This window comes from Bos indicus, chromosome 19, assembly GCF_029378745.1.
Source record: "Bos indicus isolate NIAB-ARS_2022 breed Sahiwal x Tharparkar chromosome 19, NIAB-ARS_B.indTharparkar_mat_pri_1.0, whole genome shotgun sequence".
Taxonomy (NCBI): Eukaryota; Metazoa; Chordata; class Mammalia; order Artiodactyla; family Bovidae; genus Bos; species Bos indicus.
The window spans coordinates 9548737-9573389 of NC_091778.1; the positions used below are offsets into that span (position 1 = coordinate 9548737).

Sequence of the window (24653 nt, forward strand, 5' to 3'; positions counted from 1 at the left end):
TGAAGCTGTTGCTTGTAAATGAGCATGTTTTTCTCTCCTTTTTTCTTTTGTGAAAACCAACTTCCTGTATGGCCGCTTGTGTTTAAACCCCCCCACACCCAAGAAAGGGGGTGGCCCTCAGCCGTGTCCACTGCCTGCCTGGTTCTTGGGGCCGTTAGGGACTGAAGATCACAACTGTTAAAAAGAAATCGACTGGACACCAGCAGTTTTCTCTCCTCGTGCCCGTCGAGTGTGTAAGTTTTTTTGTGTAGAGCGAGTCCAAAGCAAACAGAGATGTTCTTGAGAGATGTGATGAGATGGGGCCTGGCCCAGCAGGAGAGCTGGGTCAGCGTGGGGAGCCGGGGTGGGGGCCGAGCTTGCATCATCGCCTCCCCTTGTGTTCTGAGAATCAGGGCAGCCTGAGCACTCAGCAGACCCTGCCACATGCTGATCTTCTGCCTGATGTCGGGGAAACTTTGTATTTGCCCCTTCCCCAACACGTGCAGAGACACACACACACACACACGTTTCCATCCCAGCCTTTGCCCACATGCAGGACTGTGCTAGCGGATGCCTGGAAAGGCTTTGGTCTCTCTGGACAAAGCGTTACGGATTAATTGGGGTGGAGATGTGGTGGAAACATCGCCGGGAACCTTTTTATTGCCTGCCTCATTGTCGCACGTGAAGGTGGACCAGCTGCCTCATGGGGCTACCCTTATGAACTCTCACCTCAAGCAGACACGACTAACTGAGGGACTTCCAGGCAGCAGGGTGCACGCATCAGACAAGCATCACCATTTAACAGGAGCGATCATCGACGTTTCTGAGCTAGTCCCTGGGAACAGAGGTGGAAGAGTAGTTTCTGCTTTTGGTAGATAGCTCCCGATGCTGGGGGAGGAGGCGGGGAGGACGGACAGACAGGGTGGGATGAGTCCACAGCACTTTTGTATCCATTTTATCTCATAATGTCAGATCATGCCTGGGAAGCGGGGTGGAGGGCTCCCAAGCTGGCTCCCCCGTCTTGGAGCTGGGTGTGCAGAGTCACTCACGGTCTTGGTGAAAAGCTGTGTTCCGGAGCGCTGTCCGGGCGGAATCTCAGGCCTGCCGCCTGTGGCTCAGCACATCCTGACTGCAGAATGTTGATGGCCTTCCCAGCGCTGCACCATCTCAGAGTTTATTTTAGGCAGATGATTGCCTTCTAGGTCATTCTCAACCATTTAAGTATGCTTGGCAGGAGGCTTACGTGAGCCTTCCAAGGCTCCTTGAGGAGGGAGCATGGTGCGATGTTTCCCCACCCAGTTTCCGTGCACCCTGGGGCCCTGTGTTTTTATTGGCATCTCGTCTGGAAAGTTCCTGGCTGTTGGGAGGGGCGGGGATGGGAAGTTGGTCAGTGTCATGTCCCAAGGCCCAGAGTGTTCATGTGTGGTCAGACTGACCACTCCTGCCATGTTCGCCATTTCTTGGAAGCAGACTTGGACTCTAGATGGAAGATTGGACATTTCTCCTAGGGCTACGTTTCCCCCGAGGCGTGTAAAACGTTCAGTTAGTTCAGTTCAGTCCCTCAGCTGTGTCCCACTCGTTGCGACCCTGTGGACTGCAGCACGCCAGGCTTCCCTGTCCATCACCAACTGCCAGAGCTTGCTCAAACTCATGTCCGTCGAGTCGGTGATGCCATCCAGCCATCTCATCCTCTGTCATCCCCTTCTCCCCCCGTCAATCTTTCCCAGCATCAGGGTCTTCTCCAGTGAGTCAGTTCTTTGCATCAGGTGGCCAAAGTATTGGAGTTTCAGCTTCAACATCAGTCCTTCCAATGAATATTCAGGACTGATTCCCTATAGGGTTGACTGGTTTGATGTCCTTGCAGTCCAAGAGTCTTCTCCAACACCACAGTTCAAAAGCATCAATTCTTCGGCACTCAGCTTGCTTTATGGTCCACCTCTCACATCTGTACATGGTTATGTTAGGAGACACAGGATTGTGTGGCCAAATAAATTTATTTATAAAAAGTTTAGCAACTGCTCCATTCCCTAAATGCAAGACTTCTCAGAGCCTTTACTTTGCTAACAAGTCTGGTTTTCTAAGATTAGGTTAAGGTAGATGCTGTTACCTGGACTTATTTGGCCCTTTGAACTTATTTTAAGGGGACTAATATCTCCTGGAATATTCCTTGAGAAAGTTTCTAAGAACACTGCCCCTTTTAGATCTTCAGAGTCCTCAGCTGTGAAGTGATAGGAGTTGTTAGAGTGTTCTCTAACACCTTGTTTTAAAATTATTTTTCTCTCTTAAAAATCAAACAGTATTGAGGAGTCAGATGAATTTTGACTTGATAGATTCAAAATCAGATACATCTATATCAACTTGATATCATATTGCATATATAAATGTGTTATTTAAATAAAAAATATCAACTCGATATATTTTTGCATACATACATATTTATATATTGGGCTTCCCCAATGGCTCAGTGGTAAAGAATCCATCTGCAATGCAGGAGACCTAGGTTCAATCCCTGGGTCAGGAAAATCCCCTGGAGGAGGGCATGGCAGCCCACTCCAGTATTCCTGCCTGCAAAATCCCACGGAGAGAAGAATCTGGCTGACTATAGTCCATGGGGTTGAAAAGAGTTGGATACAACTGAAGTGACTTAGCACACATGCATGTGTGCATGCTTATTTATTTGTGTGTGTGCATATATACACATATACAAATAAGTATATAATTTTTTAATATGTAATATATATATACTATGTGATATGTACTACATAATGTATAATACTATAAGTTATAATGTTATAAACACAGTAAATATAGACAAATTTATTTACACATATATTTATAGACATGTACATATATATATAATTTTGTAGTACACAATAAATTATATACTAAGTGATATATACATAATGGATAATATTGTAAGTTATAAGTTATAATATTATAAGCATAACAAATAATATCTCTCAATGGCCATCAGAACTCAGGTCAACTCCTGTGACCATGCTTTAGTCAAAGTCAAAGAACTTTGAGTCACTGTGTGATTTCTGGTTGACTCTTGGAAGCCACAAAGCTTCATTGTTGGCTATCATCTCAAAAACACTAGGAGCCTGATCCGGAAGCCCCTGGATCAGGGAGTGGGGACCCCACCCCAGCCCTCATATTCTCTGAGTTCCTTGCCTCTGAGCTGTCAGCAAGAAGCCTGGCTGCTCCGACCATCACTCTGGTCCCTGCTTAGTCACTCAGTCATGTCCGACTCTTTGTGACCCCATGGATTGTAGCCCGCCAGGCTCCTCTGTCCATGGGATTCTCTAGGCAAGAACACTGGAGTGGGTTACCATGCCCTCCTCCAGGGGATCTTCCCCACCCAGGGATCGAACCCCTGGGTCTCCCGCACTGCAGGCAGATTCTTGACCGTCTGAGCCACCAGGGAAGCCCATCCATCACTCTGGCCACTGAGTAACTCCAGAAAAGAATTGGACCTTTAATGGTCCCTATCCCCTGTCTTGAACCAGGCTTGGTGCTGGCAGGCCCGGGGCGGATCATTCGAGAATTCCCTTGCCCATCCCTTGCGTGGTGGTTGCCGGGTGCTTGGCTAATATGTTGGATTGTTTGCTTTGGGAGGATGAGCAGCTCCTTTTACTTGCCACCCAGGAATGTCGGGCTGGCCTCGCACGGGTTGCTTTGCTGCGTCCCTGGGGTGTGCACCTCGCTCCTGTAAGAGCTGGTAGGAGGGCCGCAAAGGCAGGCCTTCACTGCTGTGTGTTCTCTTCCCGTTTAACAGCTTGAGTTGCAGGGCACCTACAAGACACAAAAGTTAAACCACTTGCAGTGTTTTGGGACTTGAGCTAAATGTTTCTGACAAGCTTCCTTCTGACCTTTTAAAGACTGCCTTTGTGTTAATGTGGGTCTTGGTTAACTTTCTTTTGAAGTGCCCCCTTCCTTTATTTTGGGGGGCAGGGAGTGGGGAAGGAGTGAGGTGAGGGACCGTAAGGCAGGACATGGGGGCCACGAGGCCGGGCCACTGTCCGCTCTCAGGCTGTCCTGGAAAAGGGCGTCGGGTGCCTGGGCACGGGAAGGGAGAGATCCGGATCGTCTGCTGTGACTTTGGCGCCTCTGACATTAGCATAGTAGAGGTCCCTGTAACAGTCTGGAGTTTGTAACTCTCCTGTGGTTCCCAGGCTTGTTAGATTGGCACCCTAAGGCTTGATGAGAGAAGTTTTAAACTGTGTATGTGTGTGTGTGTGTTTATGCATCAAGTCTGACCAGGGGGCAGACATACTGCTGGGTACTGGAGATGTGGACACAGTCCATACCCCGGGGACCTGTGTAAGCTGGACTTTTGCAGAGCGAGTCATTACAGCATGAGGTGTGCTGTGGTAAATGCATGTGGGAGCCAGAGAGTTAAGGCCCAGGAGGAGGATGCATCCAGGGAGAGCCTTACGGGGACATGAGACCCGAGCAGGGGTTGGAAGGACCGATCTTATTCAGCAGGTAGAGGGGGTGGCGGGGGACCCAGAAGGAGGCCTTGAGGGATGACTGTGAGGAGTTTGCAGAACTACAAGGAGTTGGTTAATGCCTGAACCCACAAGGGGGAGGTGGGGAAAGATGGCCCTGGGCCCGAGGACCCAGCCAGGTCTCCGAGGTGCTGCTAGAGATGAACTTACCCTTCCTCCAGGAAGGGAGGGGAGGGCACTCTGCTGTGCTCCATCACTCAGTCATGTCCGACTCTGCAACCCCGTGGGCTGTAGCACCAGGCTCCTCTGTCCATTCTGGCCTGGGATTCTCCAGGCGAGAATACTAAAGTGGGTTGCCGTTTCCTTCTCCCATGGGCCAGTGGTAAAACTGGTCTCCTCTTCTCTCAGAGCCCCATTGCCTCTCAAGTGTGGGATCGGTGATGCTCTCAAGTTGCCCGAGCGTGCGCCCCGAGGGCCCGCTGGCGGCCCCCTGCCCTTGACCCGCGCGCAGGTCACTCGGCTGCAGGGAGCCACCCGGCTGCAGGGAGCCGCCCGCCGACAGCTCTCTGCCCACTCCCCGAGGGCTGCGCAGTCATCACAGGCAGCTGTTCAGTGGTAATTAGTCAACCCAAGCCTTGCAGGTTCCATGACTCATTGTCTTATATTTTAATAAGTACAGAAAAGCAGAGTGCTGATTTATTAAAAATTAATCCTCCTCAGAGGTTGCTCTGGTCGAGGGAAAGCACAGAGGCCACGGTGCGGGGAAGGCTTGGGAGGCAGGCGGGAGTGCAGAGACGGAACGGGGAGGCGGCCCCCACGGCCAGGACAGCGGGGCCACGTGGAGCCCCCGCCCGCTCAGTTGGACTTTAGGAAGATGGCAGCGCTGCCCGAGGTTGCAGTTGACCCTCACTTCCCTTTCCCATCCCCTCTGCTGCAGACCTCGGGCAGCTGTCATGGTCACAGGCACCCACTGTCCCCCAGCTGCAGAGCCCGGGGGCCCCGGACCGAGGTGTCAGCCGCTTGGGTTCCTCTGCGGGCTGTGAAGGAGGCCCGTCCCATGCCTCAGCCTGGCTCCTGGGGTTTCCAGGAGCCCTTGGCCATCACCGCGTCTCTACCTTCATGTTCACTTGGCTTTCTTCCCACGTGCAGCTCTGTGCCCAAGTCTCCCCTTTTCATAAGGACACTGGGCATATAGGATTAGGGGTCCACCCTACCGTTATGACTTCATCATAAATACTTACCTCTGCAGTGACCCCGTTTCCAAAAAAGGTCCCATTCTGAGGTGCTAGGGGTTGGGACGCCCATGTACCAGTTAAGGGGGATGTGAGCCAGCCATTTCTTTTCGTCTCCCCGCCAGCCCCTTTCTGCGCTGATACCCTCTTGTTCTTCCCATCCCCCTGTTCCCTTGACCTTGTCGTCCAGTTCTCTCTTGCCCACTGTGCTACCTTAGGCCCTCATGATTCATCTTGCTCTTTGGGTCACATGTGTGACCCACACGGAGGTGGATGGGTGCCTTGCGGTGTGCCAGCCCCATTGGGACTTCTTCCTTGGCCTTTGCAGAGTAACTGTTGCACCCCCGTGAGCTCAGAACATCTCACCATGCAGCCAGCGGATTCCTCTGCCCCTCTCGGAGACAGCTTTTCCTCTGGATGGCTGAACAAGTCCCCTATCCAGGGTTCAGTTCCAAGCAGGAGGGTATGTAGGTGGGGACAGGAAAAAAACACAGTGTCTATATGAGCCTCTGTATCAAGAGAGCATTTCCTTCTATTGATCAAAAAGTATTCCAGCATAGGGCAGGGACATCCCCTGAATGAGCCTTATCATTTAAAGCATTTCCTCCTCCAAGGCAGTCAATTTAGGCCAAATGCAGAGCTAGCTGCAGTGTTGAAATTCAACCAGAGGGGCATGTTGGCTCCCGAAGCATTCTGGGCCATTAAGTCTGTAATGTAGCAGAGGCCTCTGGGTAGCTGGCGTGCCTTCCTTCCTTTGCTAATCAGAGGAGTGCCTTGCTCTCATCCTGCTGCACTCAGCATCATGCCCACCGGCATGCAGACATGTGTTCCTGGTCCTGCTGCCTTCCTGTGTGCCTGGGTGGATAAAGGAGCTTGGAGAGTAGCCAGGTGACCCCCCCTTGGGTCCTTCTCTCCCAGCATCTCAGTGAACGTCTCTGGGTCTCGGGATGAAGGAGCTGCTGTTTCCCAGCTGTGCATACCCTCTCTCACTTCGATTTCCGTGGACCCCAGGCCTGAGCTCTGGGAGGGAGGCAGAGGGGCCCTGGATCTGCCTGCTGTCTCCCTCCCACTGGAACCCTGGCCTGCTCAGTTTCTCTGATAGATTGTTTTCCATGTGGAGTGCTAAGCCCGTATTGAGAGGCTGTGGACTGCAGGGTGATGGACTCAGCGCTGTGTTTAGAGAGGTGGGCTTGGCTGGCCGAGTAGGGAGAGGCTTTGTCTGAGTCGCACCAGTAGTTCTGAAATGACTTGAAAAAGTTTGACCTTGGGGAATTTCCATTGTGAGTAAAACCTAGAAGATTCTCAGAGTTTTGAGAAAGCCACTAGTTTCTGTCTGCACCATCTACCCCCTCAGCTGCTGTCTTTGCTTCCTTGCGAGGCTGTCTCTAGTTCAGGTCCTGATCGCCCATCACGCCAGGGCTTTTGCCCCAGCCTCCAGCTGGTGTGGTCTCCTCCCCTGCAGATACTCTGCTTCTCCTCGAACCCTGCCTTCACAGACGTTCCAGTAAATTCTCTCACCTGGCCTTCCAGCCAGAAAAGGAGTCCCACTGCTTTTCCACCTTCTTCTCTGTTGATGCCACAGTGAGAACTCTCTGCTCCAGGCCGCTGGTCTGCCCGGGGTCCCAGGCAGCGTGTCTGATGTGCCCAGTTCGGAGTGGTCCCCCACCTCCATCTCGGCTAACTTGGCCCACCCTTCAAAGCCAGTTCTGTTCACTCACCTGCCATATTATCCAAACAGGACACCCTTCTTTGCATTTATTGGGCACTTACTTCTTAGAGTGGAATATTCCATACTGGGTAGATTTTTGTTCTGAATATCTTCTATTTTCGTCACCTCCGCAGTGTCCCCACATTGTCACTTGGGCTAAATCTGGTTCAGTCTAACAAACTCACAATGGTCCATGAATATTTTCTGGTCTTTTTAGTTGATATTGGGGATGGGGCAGGAAGCTGAGTGAGGAAAGAGCCCTGAATGATTCCCGTTCCTTCCTCTTACCCTGAGGTTGGTCCAGCGGGCATCCTGCAGGGCCTCCTGCTTCAGCATGGCAGGAGGACATCTGGAGCTTGCTGAAAGGTCCTGGGTTCAGAGCTGAATCGGTCCCTGTTCCATCGTCAGGTACCACGGAGGCCTGTGAACACTGCCCAGCGAGTCTGAGGCCTGGTGGGGAAGCTTCGCAGCCTCCCTCTTAAGTGGTGTGGCATCTTTGCTTCCTAACCTAATCTACCCGAAAGATGCCCCCATCTTGGACCATGGGAGTGTTTCTCTAGAAAGAAGAAGTTAGTTTTTTTGAAGAAGCAACCTGGAATCGTTTTAAGCATGTGATATTATGATGATCATTTTCATTGCCGTCATATTTCTGTTGAACGTGATTTGGTGCCTTTTTTCGGAAATCTATGGAGAAGGCAATGGCACCCCACTCCAGTACTCTTGCCTGGAAAATCCCATGGACGGCAGAGCCTGGTAGGCTGCAGTCCATGGGGTCTCTAAGAGTTGGACACGACTGAGTGACTTCACTTTCGGAAATCTAAATGAAAGCATGGAGGAAGTGTAGCGTTTAGAGGAGAGCCAGCCCCAGCCCCTTGACACGCACCTGTTTGTCCTGAGCTCCTTTTCCTAAGCAGAGAAAATAAGGTCGATCCCTGTCTCGGTTTCATCAGAAACTGATTTGTTGCTTTCTCTTGAAATAAATTGCTCATGATTCAGATGACCTCGGGTCCTGGGGCAGTGCAACCATGTGTGGTGAGGGTCTGTGGCAGGCGTTAGGCCGAGGCGTCCACAGGTGTTGTTTAAACCTTGTCCAGAGCCCATGGGTGGCGGATGTTGTCTGTCCCCTCGTTTGGGGGCCTCTTGGCTGGGGGCTGAGGCGTGTCCCGTGAGCCTTGCAGCTGGAGCTGCATTCCGCCCTTGTTAGCCTGAGGGCCTGTCCTGTCCTGAATTCCCCCTCTTCTCCACCCGCTCCTCCTCTCTGTCCTTGGTGGGGTTGGAGCACCCCAGAAACCCAACTTGTCCTTGCAGCGCAGCCCCTTCCCGTAAGACTGGAAGAACGCGCGGCTTTGCTGCGATGCTCCTAGACAAGGTTTGCTCTGCTTTGAGCCCAGTAGGTTTCTAACGTCGGTCAGGCGGCAAACGCTTTCACGGCTTTGGAATCATAAGGTTGATTTGGAAAATTGGCACCTGATGGCTTAACAACCGGGATACAGTTTGTGAAATTGGACCCAGGAGGGGCAGGTGGGTGTGCACGCCGACCTCTCCCCAGCTCAGCTCACCGCGGCCACCGGGAGTGGGGTCTCCCCTAACGAGGGGAGAGGATCTGTCACTCTGCATTTCTCAGCTGAGACCCAACATCCAGTGGCAGCCACGGTGGGGAGACTTCTGGCTGGGATTTCTCCCCACTGGCCTTTAAAAGGCCAGGGCCTGAGAATTTGTGAAAAATTAATGGAGTCTCTGTGGGTTCTCTGCACTTGCTGGTAACCTCACCTCTCCCAGGCCCACTGTGGCTTCACAGCATAATAGCTGCTCAGCAGCTGGTCTTTTGTATGCAAATATGACCTAAAGAAGTGTGGGAGGCAGCAGTCCATTGTTGCCGGGGCTCTGCGATTTCAAACAGACACACGGCTTTTAAAATATTCCAGACTGATATTGAAAATGTCAGCAGCAGCTTTCTCCCACTTACTTCTTGCCCAGCGCTCTTTTTTCCTCTCCTCCTCCTCCCCTGCCACCCACCTCACCATAAAATATAATCAAAAAGCTAGTAAATAATTTAAAGAATTGCCTCAAAGGATTTTCAGACTAGAAAGAGACTCCCTTCTCTGGTTTAAGTTGGGAGAAACTGTTTTCATTTTTTTTTTTTCCCAAGATATTTAAAATATTCAGGAGTGTCCCACAGGGTCTTGAACTCATAAGTGTCTGCATTTTTCTCACTATACTCTCATTTCCTCTTTTCTTTATTGAATTTTTTTTTTTTTTTAAGGTAGCTGTCGGCAACATTTAGGTCCAACTTTCAAATGAAAATCATATTTGAGATACTGGTCTTAAGTCAGAACAACCCAAGTTTTCATTCATCTGAGTTCTGGGCTCTCTGCTGTTTAGTTTAATGAGAGGGTGGAGTGAATCTTCGGTGCTGTGATTTTTCATCCTGTTAACTCTTTTCAAAAGGGCCCCTTATCTTGTGAGCAGGGAGGAGTGATGTCCTATACGTGGGATCACTGTGTATCTTCTCTGTGAAACTTAAATCAGTCAGGAGTGGGCCTTCAGTCCCTGCCTGTTCGCTCTAAGAAGGGAGGGAGACGGCCAGGCCTTTGGCCGGCCAGGAGCTTAGACCTGGATGCGGGTGTACAAGTTGGGAAAACCTCAAATCCACCCAGTTCTCACGCCCTGAAGACAGGCAATGCCCTTCTTGGAAGAACTGTCAAAGAGACATGCACTTCTGTGTCTCTTAAAAGTCGTAGGGCCAAGAGTCTGGCTGGCCACTGGGGGTTATTGTACCTGGGAGATCATTGTCCCTCTTCACAATCAGTATTAAGTGGATGAAAGGAAGAGACAAAGGAAAATGAGTGGATGGATGAATGGACAGAAGGAAAACAAGGAAGGACAGATGGATGGACAGAAGGGCAGATGGAGGAAGGATGGGCAGATGGATAAGGACAGATGGACGGATAGGACAGATGGACGGATAGAAGGGCAGATGGATGGAGGGGAGGAAGGACAGATGGATAAGGACAGATGGATGGAGAGAAGGGCAGATGGATGGAGGGAAGGAAGGACAGATGGATGGATAGAAGGGCAGATGGATGGAGGGGAGGAAGGACAGATGGATAAGGACAGATGGATGGAGAGAAGGGCAGATGGATGGAGGGAAGGAAGGACAGATGGATGGATAGAAGGGCAGATGGATGGAAGGAAGGACAGATGGATAAGGACAGATGGACGGATAGAAGGGCAGATGGATGGAGGGAAGGAAGGACAGATGGATGGATAGAAGGGCAGATGGATGGAGGGGAGGAAGGACAGATGGACGGATAGAAGGGCAGATGGATGGAGGGGAGGAAGGACAGATGGATAAGGACAGATGGATGGAGAGAAGGGCAGATGGATGGAGGGAAGGAAGGACAGATGGATGGATAGAAGGGCAGATGGATGGAAGGAAGGACAGATGGATAAGGGCAGATGGATGGATAGAAGGGCAGATGGATGGAAGGAAGGACAGATGGATAAGGGCAGATGGATGGAGAGAAGGGCAGATGGATGGAAGGAAGGACAGATGGATAAGGACAGATGGACGGATAGAAGGGCAGATGGATGGAGAGAAGGGCAGATGGATGGAAGGAAGGACAGATGGATAAGGACAGATGGACGGATAGAAGGGCAGATGGATGGAAGGAAGGACAGATGGATAAGGACAGATGGATGGATAGAAGGGCAGATGGATGGAGGGGAGGAAGGACAGATGGATAAGGACAGATGGATGGAGAGAAGGGCAGATGGATGGAGGGAAGGAAGGACAGATGGATGGATAGAAGGGCAGATGGATGGAGGGGAGGAAGGACAGATGGATGGATAGAAGGGCAGATGGATGGAAGGAAGGACAGATGGATAAGGACAGATGGACGGATAGAAGGGCAGATGGATGGAGGGGAGGAAGGACAGATGGATAAGGACAGATGGATGGATAGAAGGGCAGATGGAGGGGAGGAAGGACAGATGGATAAGGACAGATGGATGGAGAGAAGGGCAGATGGATGGAGGGAAGGAAGGACAGATGGATGGATAGAAGGGCAGATGGATGGAGGGAAGGAAGGACAGATGGATGGATAGAAGGGCAGATGGATGGAAGGAAGGACAGATGGATAAGGGCAGATGGATGGAGAGAAGGGCAGATGGATGGAAGGAAGGACAGATGGATAAGGACAGATGGACGGATAGAAGGGCAGATGGATGGATAGAAGGGCAGATGGATGGAGGGAAGGAAGGACAGATGGACAAATAGAAGGGCAGATGGATGGAGGGAAGGAAGGACGGATAGACGGATAGAAGGGCAGACAGGAAGGAAGGGCAGATGGATGGGGGGAAGGAGGGACAGATGGACGGATAGACAGGCACGTGGAGGGTGGGTGAGTGGCTAGATGGAGGGAAGGATAGGGGGATGGTGGGTATCTGGTTTCCCTGTTCGTGTTTGTCCTTTTCCACTGTTTCAACCAGACGGCATTCCTCAGGCCTACTCCTGGAAGCTGGGGAGAAGTCATCCAGAGCTCTGGTGCCAGAGGATCCTTACAACATCCTGTGCATTAATGTTCATAGAGGCTGCTGCTGGCCGACCCGCCCAGGAGACCCCTCTCGTGGCGTTCCTTTCCCGTCAGGAGGACGGTGCTGTACCCGCGGTCGTTGCCCCCTTCCTGCAGGGCCTGCGTGCCGGCGGCTCGTGCTCGGGGTATCTGGCAGTCCTCTGCCAGAGGGCCAGGTGTGTCCTCCCTGGCCCAGCCAACAGATGCCACAGCCTTGGCACTGTGACCTTTAATTAAAGCACTTGCTTCAAGGCCAAGAGTGAAAGGCATAGACTCTAGAGGCAGATGAGCTGAGCTTGGATTCCTGGGGCCACTTGGAGAGGTATATAACCTCTTGGAGCCTCAGTTTTCCCATCTGTAAAATGGGGTAAATCATCTCCCCCCAAGGGAATTGTGAGGATTAAATGAGATGTTGTGTACCAAGCCCTTTTAAAAACGGTGCCAGGAACGTGGCACCCACTCCAGGCAGCACGTGGGACCTGTGGCTTTGCTATCCCAGAAGTGAGGGGACTGTCATCTCCCAGGGAAGAGGTAGAAAGAATCCCGGGCTGCTGAGACGATGATGCCAGCAGTCACCCCTTCCTGTCCTGTGCAGGCACACAGCTTGCCCAGGGGCCTTGGGGTGTCCTCAGGCCTGGAGGGCGGGGGGGGGCAGGCAGCACACGGGCTGCTCGGAAGGCATCTCGCAAGCCTCATCTGGGCATCTTCAGTGGCTCTGGTGCAGTTTCTGTAAACAGTGGAGGCTCTGGGAAGATACTGAAGTGGCCGACATCTTTCCCTTTCCCTTTTCTTCTTGTAAATGACCGTCTAACCGTCTCTCCTCCCTTGAAAGCAGAAACCCAGACCTCTCCCCTTGGGTTGGGTCCCAGACACAGCCTGCCCAGGGTTGGCTCCCGCAGCCTTTCCGCCCTGGAGAGAGGCTGTTTCCAGGCCCGAGGCAGCCTCAGGAGAGGGTGGCCGCCTCCAGCCAGAGCCCCCTCAATCTCCCAAATCCCCAGCGAACCTGGCCTCATCCACTCCACAGAGCCTTCCAGAAAAGCGAGAAGTTGAGCACTTTCTGCCTCCACCCCTGGCTCTGGCTCTTTTCTCTTTTTCAGCCCCTAAGACGGGAGGTGTGAAGACCATGATCTGTAAGCATAAAGGATTTTTAAACTAAACAAGAAAACCAATTATTTCTCTAACTGCTTTACTCCTTCAAATCTTTCACTGTAATGGAGATTTAGAATCCATCACAGTTGGGCTATTATTTCTGTGTAAACAGTGTCATGCCCTATTGCACCAAGCAAACAGTCAATTTTTTCCATTACACTTGGACACAGATGGCGACGGTGCCCAGTCGGTGTCGCCCCGGCGGGTTTTGGTTGATGGGGAGCGCCTGACCGCGGTCAGAGGTGAGGAAAGGGTTAAGGCCTGCCGGGGGGAATTTTGATCTTACCCAGCTCTCACCTCTTTGGCTGTAGAGCTGTGTTTTCATTTTCAGGCCCTGGCTTGTGACCCTCCCGTCTCCAGAGCTGGGAGGGTGGGAATGGGAAAGGGTTGATGGGGCTCTGGGGCTGAAGCGAGAGTGCTGAGGGTCCAGCTGGCTTTAAGCAGCTGGGACTTGGCAGGTCTCCGGTCTGCCCTGTCCCCAGCTCCCCGCTTCTTCCAGGCAGTCCTGCTGGCGAGGCCTTTGTCCAGGGCACCTCTGATTTTGCATCCCGTTGTTTGTGTCCTGGGGATAAAGTCCAGACAGCCTGCAGGACGCCCGCGCTCCCGCCCTTCGGTACCCCCGGGACCCCTCTGGCAGCTCCCTCGCCGAGTCACTCTGCATCCTGCCCTCTGCCCAAAGCAGTCTTCCCACCTCTCTGCTCCCTCTGGCCTCAGGCCTTTTTATCCCCCAGTGCTGTGTGCCTGGTCGCTCAGTCGTGTCCGGCTCTTCGCCACCCCATGGACTTAGCCCGCCAGGCTCCACTGTCCATGGGACTCTCCAGGTCAGAATACTGGGGTGGGTAGCCTTTCCCTTCTCCAGGGGTGTCTTCCATCAAACAGGGCTCAAACCCAGGTCTCCCGCACTTCAGGCCGCTTCTTTACCATCTGAGCCCCCAGGGAAGCCCTCCAGGGCCAACCCCAGATGCTGCCTCCCCCAGGAAGCCTGCCTTCACCCCAAGCCTGAGTGTGTGCCTGTCCCACACTGCCTGGGGTTCGTATGGCAGTTCCGGGTCTATCTGCATCACGTGTGAGCTCCTTGGGGGCAGCTCTGTATCTGCGTGCCCAGCGCAGCTGTTGGCGGGCGGTCCGTGAGTATTTGCAGAAGGAGTGAACGAGTCCCCAGGCTGGGCTGGCATCGAAGGTGCGAGCGCCTCGAGGGCCACCACGTGGGCAGACAGGGTGGCGTGGCTGGCCGCTGGCAGGAGCCACGGGTGGAAGGTGCTGGAGCAGCGGGACACTGGAGCCGGGCTGGCCGCATCCAGGTCTCGGCCCCTCCGCTGTGACATGAGGCGGTCGCTTCAGTTCTCTATGCCTTGGAGCCCTTATATGCAGAATGGGGCTGACCACCGAGCTGAGGTCATGGGGCTGTGACGAAGGGTCAGCACACTCACAGTGGGTGAAGCCCCCAGTGTCGCTGGTCCAGGGTGATCCGAGCCAGGGCAGGGGCTGCGTCTCTCCCCCGGCCGCCTTCAGGCCAGGCTTGGAGCAGAAGGCGGGGCCTTCGCTTGAGACGTGTTTGCACAAGCTGTGGACCCCCCCCACCCCGGTGACCCCCTCGATGGTGTCTGCAGCCTCCTGCAAGTGGCCCCAGATGGCCCCAGACCCCCCGTCTCACTCACGCCGCCTGCCTGGCTGCTGGAGAGTGCGACCCTGTGTTGCCTTCAGTCGAGGCTTCTCGAGTGGAGCTGGCTCTGCTGGCACACTCAGCCAGTCCACTGGAGGCATTTATGGAGCGCCTTCTGTGTACTGGCTGCGCTCACAGAGGACCTGTTTGGCATGGATGCCTTAAAGAACACATCCGATCTGCTCCGTGATCCCAGGAGGTCAGCCAGGCGGGCATTCATCTTGTTTTTCTCCAGATGAAGCAGTGGAGCCAGGGAGTAGCTCAAGGCTGTGCAGCTGTGGACCCCTCCCTGCTTACCGCCCCAGGAGACGGGAGGGAGGCTGACCGTCTTGAGTCACAAAATGCCTGGTCCTCTTGCAGAGTTTTCCAGGGGCTCGTCCCCTAAGCGGTCGGGATCAGGAGAGCAAGGCGGCTTCTCTGCTGTTGGGTGGGACTGCCCTCACGGCCAGGCGGCCAGGCACCGGGACAGCCTGCATGGGCTGGCAAAGACCTCTTGCCGAGGCCTCAGAGTTGCCTCTGGCTCTTGCCTGTGTGTGGCCCCCAGCAAGCTTGAGAGCAGAAAGGATAGAGCCCCACGAAGGACAGATGAGACGGGCATCTTTGTCTCTCAGAAGTCTTTCAGACATACCCACGTGTCTGCAGAGTGAGCTCAGGTCCACACGCGGGTCAGCAGGCGCTCCCGTCTTCCCTCCGGGGACAGCTCCCCTCTTGGGGCTGTAGGAAGAGCCCAGTGTGGCCCTGGCCTTCCTCAGTAGCTGCTCCAGGCAGAGGCCTGCAGGTCTCATGATGAGGGAGTGGCGACGGGGATCCCAAAAAGGAAACGGCCCGGCCACAGTGGGCAGGCCTAGGGCAGGTCTGCAGACTCTTAACGGAACGTGCTGGGAAGAGGGCTGCTGTGTCTCAGAGGCTGGGGCTGGCCTGGGACCGGCCCCGTCCGGATGTGACTCCTGGCTCAGCCACCTGCTGGCCTTGGTACCCTGTGCATGTCCCTTGACTTCTCGGAGCCTCATTTTTGCTCATCTGTAGAATGGAAATAATAATAGTGGTGCTAATGGTGTCTGCACTCTTTGGGCTGCTGTGAGGTTGCAACAAGGCCCTGGCTGGACCCTTGGCAGTTCCTGGCCACTCTGTGGCCACGGCTCTTGCCTCGTCGTTTGTCCTCTTGTGTGACCTTTTCCCCACTCCCAGGGCCCCGTCCGTCACTGAGTTTTCTCATCGAGCCCCTTTCCTCTCAATGCCTTTTGACGCTAGCTCGCCAGCACGTTGCCTTTTCTTCCCAGAGGCTCAGGGCTGCCTGTCGGGAGGATTTGCCCCATGCGTTTTGTCTGTGATGCATAATATATGTGCATGTGTGAGTATGTGTACGTAGGTCCCTCCGCACGGATGTATATATAACTCATTCCCCAAAGAGAGATTTATTTCAGGGAACAAATGCTTCTGGTTAGCTTCTGTGTGGATGTGATCCAGCCCCAGACCGTTGCCACGAGTAGAATTCATTGACGGCAAAAGGAAATGAAAACAAACGTTCCCTGACATGGGGCATTTCCGCTGGGGGGCCTCTGGGAATTCTCTCCTCTATTAAAATATCCACCAAATTGGATGGAGGAACTTGGCAGTCATGGCCCGAGCTCTTTCATTGTTTCTGGGGGGCGGGCGGTGCATGGGCAGAAGCTGTGCGCTGGCCCGTCTTCCGGAACTTTCCCCCACCACTGGAGCGCTGGTAGGAAGGCACTTTCGGAGACCCGGTAAGGCAGGTGCTGCTGGAGCCAGGCTCCTGCCCTCCTGCTGCGCAGGCGCCCCGGGGCAGTGATGAGGGAAGAGCCCTCTCTCCCTGGCCTTCTGAAGCTGCTCTTTGTAAACGTTTGGGAAGCATTAGGGTTGGGGGTGGGGATGCCGGGGGCTCAGATTCCTGGGACGGTCTGAAGCCTTCCATTTGACCCCAGACAGACTGCGAATGTGGTTTTGATCACAACCAGCTGATGGGAGCTGACCCAGACTTATTACCATTTGACTGTTTTTTGGGTTTGTTTTTTCCTTCTCCCTGCTCTTCCTTAGGGGACAATGTTTCTCTTGTGAATGAATTTGCTTCAGGGCACAGAGGTCAGGAAGGAGGCTCTCACGCGAAGTTGGGGTGTTTGCTGATCGGTAGCCTCCTTTCTGCCCTTGAAAGTGGGCCAGGAGTGGAGCTGCCCGAGGCCACCAAACATGTGTTAGGGGAGTAGCTGTTGGCTCTTTGGTGCTTTTTTCAGCGTCTCCCTCAGTCTTCCTGAAGGGTCGCTGTAACTATGCCCGTTATACGTATCCAAAAGCCAAGGGCTTCCCTGGTTGGCTCGGATGGTGAAGACTCTGCCAGCAGTGCTGGAGACCTGGGTTCGATCCCTGGGTCGGAAAGGTCCCCTGGAGAAGGGAATGGCAACCCACTCCAGTATTTTTGCCTGGAGGATTCCATGGACAGAGGAGCCTGGTGGGCTACAGTCTGTGGGGTCGCAGAGTATTTGAAAACCAGATCTCGGTTATCCTGCCCCACAGTGACCAAGTTGGCGTTAAGTGGCGGGTCCACTCGGGTTCTAAGCCAGAGTTTCTCCACCTGGGCACGACTGGCATTCAGGGCCAGAAGATTCTTTGTTGCAGGGATGTCCTGTGCTTTGCGGAATGGTTTAGTAAGCTTCCCTGGTCTCTCCCCACTAGATACCCGTAGCATCCCCAGCCCCAGTTATGCCGATCAGAAATGCTCCAGACGTTGCAGAGTCCCCTGGGAAACTAGACTGCGCCTGGCTGAGAACCCCCCTGGACCCTGTGTTCCTTCTCCCACCCAGGGCCTGCCCCTGCCCTGCTGCTCCGTGTATGACCAGGACTCTACGTACGTTTGGGTTCAGAGACGACCCGTGCAAGTGTGTCTGCATGTATCCGACACAAGAACTTTAACTGAGCGTCTGCTGTGTACACAGCACTGTAAGGCATTGGAGCTGAGAGTGAGACCACAGGCAGGAACTTCTGACAGTGCAGGAGCTGGAGGATTGACAAAGAGCTAGGAGAGGCTCTGTGTCCTCACAGAGAGTCTGGTTGAGTGGACACGCGTGGGCTTATTGGATAACCTCCTTGCATGGTGGGGAGCGTGGGTGAGTCCTGGGGGTGCCCAGAGACACATAAACACACACGGCGGGTGGGAAGAATAAAACTCACGTGACACCTGTGGGACTTCCAGTCATTCCTCATCAGGACCTAATAGGCAATATACTGTCACTTAAAATAAACTTCCCCCTTTGCTTTATCTGAGGATAAACCATCCATTTTTCATTTCTGAAAACCCAAAGACCTTTAAAAAAAAAATCTATTTTGGAAATGTGCCTTTAAAACAAACACATCAGGAAGAGCTCCTGGGCCTTTGCCCTTGTAGTTTCAATTAATTGGTGCCAAAAATATCTGTTGGTGCCACCCATAACCCCATATCTCTGGGTAAATCAGACCCCTGGAGAGATCAGGAATCCTTGGGAATTATTTCTGAAGGCCCCCAGAGAGTAGCCAGTGAGTGTGTGTGTGCGCATGTGTGTACAAGGTTCTGTACCCACACGTACAAGAAAAGAACATCAGGTTGTTCATTTTTCTCCTGCATAAAGTCCCAAGAATGCATTTCAAACTCTTCCTGTCTGCCAGCCTCCCCTCCCCGCCCCCCAAATCCTTGGTTAAGTCTTAAGACTCACAACAGCAAAGAACAAAGCCACAGCCATCTCCCCCTCCCGACAATGTCAGCTGTGAACTGAAGATCTGAATAGCCTTTAAAATTGTTTTATTGTTGTCAGCGCTGCAGAATGGTGTGTAATCTTTGTGTTCTGGAGAATCTTTAATTGGCACAAAAGGGCAGTTTAGCTGGCTTCTTGGAGGAGGTTTGTCATGCAAACGGTTAGTGCCTGCCACTCACAACATATAGGGCTTTCCAGTCTGGTTTGCGTCGGCAACTCCCTCTGCTTAATAGCCTTGTCTGTTTCCCGAGGACTCCGGGCAGAATCCACGGGAAGGTGACGACCCCCCTGCCCTGCATCTGCACTGCATCCCTGCGTTCAGAGCCTCTGAGCTCATCAGGGGCCAGAGGAGGGTGCAGAATGGGTCTCCTGTGGAGGTGGAAGCCTTCAGCTATTTAAGTGTTTTGTAGGAGTTGAGAGCATGGAATCTCAAGTTTCCTACCTGGGTTTACATCCTGAACAAGAGGCCGTTTTTATGGCTACTTGTATTAGGGCAGTGCTGGCTGCTGAGATAACTAACCATGCACCACCCCCCCCCCCCGCCCAGATTTCAGGGCTTAACCCAGTGGAAGTGTATTTCTTGCTCACATAACAGTTCTGTGTAGAGGCTCCCTGTTAGCCTTTCCGCCACGCAGTGATTCAGGGATCCCAGTTCTGTCTGTGGCTTTCCCGAGGACCACAGGATGTCTGGCAAGAAGCTGAGTACCAAGGCTGTATCCCTTAGTCCTCACAGAGGTCCTTAGAAGATAGCAGTGTGCTTGTTATGCAGGTGACAACACTGAGGTTCAATTAGGTGAAGTCTTTTTTCCAGAATCACATGGGAGCCTCATAGGTGCTTTGGAGCCAAAGAAGGAGAGACCTGGTTCCCCCCCAACCCCCAGCCCACCACTCAGCACAAGAAACTTGGGTAGACCTAGCTGTTTTCGCTGTTTGCCACCGAAAAATTGAAAACTTTTGCTGCTTTTTTACAAAGCCCTGTTCTGCCTGTGAACAGCTGTTCCCTAGTTTCTTCACTGGTGTAGCAGGTCTTTGATTTGGGGGCTTTGTCCAGAGGAAAGGGACAGACACATCTCAGCGGACTTTGGAAAGGCTGAGCGGGGTTGGGAGGGGACCCCAGACAGTTTCCAAGCTCTGATGCAGAGGTCGGCCTCACGGGGCCTCAGGTGTGTGTGTGGGAAGGGGAAGGAGAGCTGTTTATTTCAACTCCAGAGCGGTAAACACAGCATGTGGCCTCAGTGGAAGGCGTTCCTGTTGACAAGCTGGGCTTGCTCCTGACACAACCACCGGTTAATGGACTCAGGCTTTGGCAGTTCCGAGGAGTGTGGACTGCCAATGAGCCGGGCTGCCCCAGGCGCCTGCCACGGCTGCTCAGAGATGGGCTTCCTTCCGAGCCCCGTGCTGCCGCTGAGACGGCTTTTTCAAACAGAGAAGTGGTTAACCGCAGCCCACCCCTAGGTGTCTCCTAGGATCCCCACGCCCCACCCCGCGAGCTCTACCTACAGAGCCTGCCTGAGCGCCTGGCTTCTGCTTGTGCACGGATGTGAGACCCCCGAGGGGGGCAGACTTGGCTAGGGAGGTGGCCAAGAGGAGGCTCTGTGCCGGGGGCCGGGGGCTGGAGGGTGGGCAGGATGGGTCAGAGAACTGCCCCCTGCAGACTCTGAAGCCACTGGAGAAAGCCTGCTCTTGTTCCATGTCGGGGTCTCGGGGCCTCTGTCCCCCTGGACTATTCATTCCTGGTCCAGTGTGCCGATGGAACGTGTCGCCATCATAAGTGGGAGTCATTTGAAAAGCTTGAAAACGAGAGGGAGGAAAAGCCGCGCTTTCGGCGCTCTGACTGGCCTCTCCTAGCCTGGGGCACAGAGCGAGCCGCCACTGAGTTCCCCCGTCCATCCTCCGGCATGGACGCTGGGTGCGGCCCTAGGGGCTCGTTCAGGGCGTAGAGAGTGTGGGGCCGCAGACCCTCTGTGCAGCCTGGTCCCTGAGTGCCCCCCGCCCGCTGTCCTCACTGGCACCTCCTCTGGGCTCCGCAGCCTCCTGGCAGGGTGAGCACCATGTCTGGGCACGTCCACGATGGGCTGGGAATGGCTGCAGGCCAGAAGCCAGCAGAAGGGCCAGCCACACCAGAACCCCCGTCACACACACACAGGAGCTCTGGGACGGCTGGCATCTCATGAAGGAGCTGACAGGGCAGCGCCGGCATCGCCCAGGGTGCCCAGATTCTAGACTCCTCAGACTCTTGCCGGCTCCCCATTCCATCCCTCAAGATGTTTTCCCAGTTGACGCTGACGGCAAAGCTTTCGTTTGTTGCTTACTTCTTGTGTTTTGTCTCAAAGTACAGGACTCGAAGCTCTTAGGACGCCCTGCCAAATATCTTCGTTTCTTCTCTCAAGAGAGGAAAGGCCGCAGGCCTCTGAAATATGTATTACAATATTATCAGCCCCCATATCCAAGTCAGATAGAGTCCTAGTGACGTCTCTCTGCTCCGTTCAAGGCCAGCACTTAGGTCACTGGGTTTCTGAATTCTTGTGTTGTTGAGCCAGAGACGCGAGGAAGGCCACCACGACGTCCCGGCAGTCTCGGGAGCGGCACAGGACGGTTCTCTGCGTCGGAAGGAATTCAGGGGTCCCGTGCTAGGTTCTGGTGCGTGGTAGCCCCAGTTTTGACCGTGGGTAGGAGACCAAGCTATTTGCTGCTTTCTTCCCGCTTGCTGCCACCGAAGTGTGGATTTCTTCTCTTCAGAAAACAAGCAAGGACTTAACTGTTAATCCTCTGAGAAGGTGGCTGCTTGGTCTCATTGTTACTGCTCTTGTTTGTTTGTTTGTTCTTTCAAATAGCGATTGAGTGCCTGCTGCATACCCGTGTCCTCAGCCCTGAACAGAGCAGGTGAAACCTCAGCCCTCATGGAGCTTCCAGCCAAGCACGTGGAAGACAGGTCCTGCTGGGGGCGGGGAGCAGGGGCCACGGGGTTTCCTGGGGCGCTGGTGGTAAAGAACCCCTGCAAGTGCAGGATGCATAAGAGACATGGGTTCAATCCCTGGGTCAGGAAGACCCCCTGGAGATGGGCATGGCAACTCACTCCAGTATTCTTGCCTGGAGAATCCCATGGATAGAGGAGCCTGGCGGGTTGCAGTCCCTAGAGTCGCAAAGACACGACTGAAGTGACTTGGCATGCATGCCACAGGGAGAGGGCGGGCGGGGGCATCTCCTGGCCCATGGAGCCCTTTAGATGACCAGGGAGCCCTCGCTGTGGGGTTGGGGGAGGCTGATGGCACCAGCCATAGATGGCTCTTGGCGGTGAGTACTGCAGCCTCGAGCCATTGAGTGGAGATGGGGCAGCCCCTCTATACTCCTGCCTTGGGGACACACGGGGAGAGAGCGCCACCAGAACCCAAGCTCCTCCCAGACCCCGAAACCCGGGCTTTCTGGTCTCAGCCCTCTTCTCTGGACTCCCGGGTCCTGATTGCGTGGGTTTTTTTCCTGGAATGGGATTTGTCTTCTCATCCGTGCTCTGGGTAAAACCTCCTCAATGTTTCATTTTTACATTTATGGTTTAATCTCAAACAGCATTCTGTTTAATAATGGGTAATTCATCATTTCCTCCAAGAAAAGAGCAGGAAGGACAAGTCAAAAGTATCAAGATTAGAATCTCTGGTTCTCAAGTGAGGGCAAAGCCGTGGTGAAAGGCTGGGGCATGTCTGCACTGATCGCAGCCAGTGAACTTTGCACTTGTGCTTGTTCCGTATGGAGGGGTGTCAGCGGGCAACAGAGTCTTGGTCACACTCAGGCTACGGCTCCGAGCCCTACTCTGTGCTGGCAGACACTTGCCTGGGCCCAGTGTGTCTATGATCCATTTAATCCTTTATGACAGGTTTGAGGAATGAGAATCTGATTGTTGCACATGGGGAACTGAGGCTGGGAACGGGCAGGTAACGTGTCCAGGATCCCACTGGCAGCCACACCCAGGTCAGAGCCTCCGAAATGCCAATAATGCTTCCATTGCACGTTAGCCATTCACTGTGGGCCAGCACCAGGAGATAGAGCTCTTCTAAATGTCAGGCTTGTAAAGATAAGACATAAAGAGTTAATAATAGCATCTGTCGATGTAACTAGTCAAAGCAGAAAGCAGAACAGAAAACAAAAACTTCCTCAGTGTTTCTGAAGCCAGTCTGCGGGACCCTCATTGACATTAGCCGAGGTTCAGGCTCCGGCCAGAAGAGCGAGAGTTTCTGAAGCTGGAGAGGAGATTTCTTGTCGCTTTCATCTGAGTATCTGCCTCAGCCCTGGAGTAATATATTCAGAATTTTGAGATTGAATCATTGAGCAGGACTTAACAGGTCTACCTCTGCCTGTGTTTGGCTGGGTTTCAGACCTCAGCTGTAGAGACGAGGCGCTATAAATAGGCGAGGGGAAGAGATTCAGCACAAAAATCCTGTGTTCTCAGAACTGCCACATTCTACCTTTGGGGCCAGACTGTCCTCGTCTTGGGGACATGAGGTTTGCAAAGTGACTCGCATGAGTTTGTTTCCCTGCCAGCTCACACTCCAGTCACTTAATGAGAGGTGACTTCAGCCTTAGCCTCAGTGTCCTGAAGACAGGACAGAGCTTCTTGCCAGCCAGTGAAGAGAGGGGGGAGGTTTGGAATTAGCAGATGCAAACCATTATATATAGGATGGATAAACAGCAAGCTCCTACAGTATAGCACCAGGAACTAAATTCAATATCCTGTAATAAATCATAATGGGAAAGAGTATGAAAAAGAATATATATAATTGAGTCACTTTATACCGCAGAAATTAGCACAGTGTCATAAATCAGCTGTATAAAATAAGACAGAGGAGTGGGTTTGTATTGCTCGTGGCCATTAGGCTTTGGAGGCAGGAAAGGACATTGGTAGGGACACTGATGGCCTTTCAGGATGCCGGTGGCTCACTAGGAATGCTAGGAAAGTGGACCCAGGGCATTGGAGAAGGGGAGACCGTCTCCTCCAGGCTCGTGGTCAGTGCGCATTTCTGCAGCGACCTCCCTGAGGCTGTGACCACTAGACGTCTGCATCTCCCCGGAGTCAGTGGTCTTCTCTTGGGTTGATTTTTTGGAGAAGACTACAGAGAAGCAGGTAGCGGGTAATGTGTTTCAAAAGTGTACATCCGTTCTGCTTCAGCACAGAACCAAAATAATCTGTAACCTATTCCACCCAAATAAATAAGCCAGCAAATAAATCTGCTTTCATTGTATCGTCTTCTTCATAAATATCCTTTAAATTGAGGCTGAGTGACAAGATGTGCTTTTGCCACTAAAATGGCATCACTGATGATACTGAAAGAGCTTTTAAAATATCGCAATTGTCATTGAAACTATACTTTTTTTTTCCTCTCTCCTTTGCTAGTAACTAGGTCTCTGGGGAATTTTAAAAGTGACAATTGGTAAATTGTAGCCAGTGATATTTCTTCCTTTCTGAATGCCATTCGACGCTGCCTTGATTGGCTCCAGATATCCCAAGGAAGAAAAACATTTCATTTGAAAATATAAAGCTTACTGGAGGACATTTGCTCCCTAACTTTTACGCTTTTGCGCAAGAGGTAAGGAAAAGACAGCAGTGGTCGAATTTGGCCTCCAAGGAACGTTACTACCCTCAGAACCAGTCTCCACCTGTCAGTTTGAGTCCAGGGTTGTATATGCTTATTAGATTCTCAAATATTATTCAGTCTGATTGCAGCTGTTACACAGAGACATTAAGACACGGGTAGGAAAGATAATAGAACTATAAATTGCAAGACAGGTTCTTATGAAATCAGTAAATTATTCATTTAAGAGTCCTCTCCTTGTTGATTTCATGTTGCTATGGCACCTCAAGATGGAGGCCCAACCAGGGTTCTTACATGGATGCGCTAATCCTGGTGGAAGGCAGATAATGCATTACGTATAACCTTCGGCCACATGATAAATTGCCTCTTTATCTGGCAAATTCCAAGGAGATCTACTGGAGAGAACTGAAAGAGATATCTCACAGAGGCCAGCGTTTCTTGGAAGGGGCCCAACTGTCTCAGGGTTTGAGTCAGAATCTGTTTAAGAACGCATTGAGAATGCATTGTCTTGGAGTGACTTGCCCGTCTCCTGAGATGTTGAGAACACCGTGGGCTCACAGTTGCTTTGGCGTCCA

At 52.8% G+C, this 24653-nt stretch overlaps 1 protein-coding gene across 15 annotated transcripts in view; it reads left to right on the forward strand.

The window, feature by feature from the left end:
* MSI2 (musashi RNA binding protein 2) overlaps nt 1-24653 on the forward strand; it is a 406300-nt gene that overhangs the window by 195508 nt on the left and 186139 nt on the right. The gene's annotated exons all lie outside the window — the stretch shown is intronic.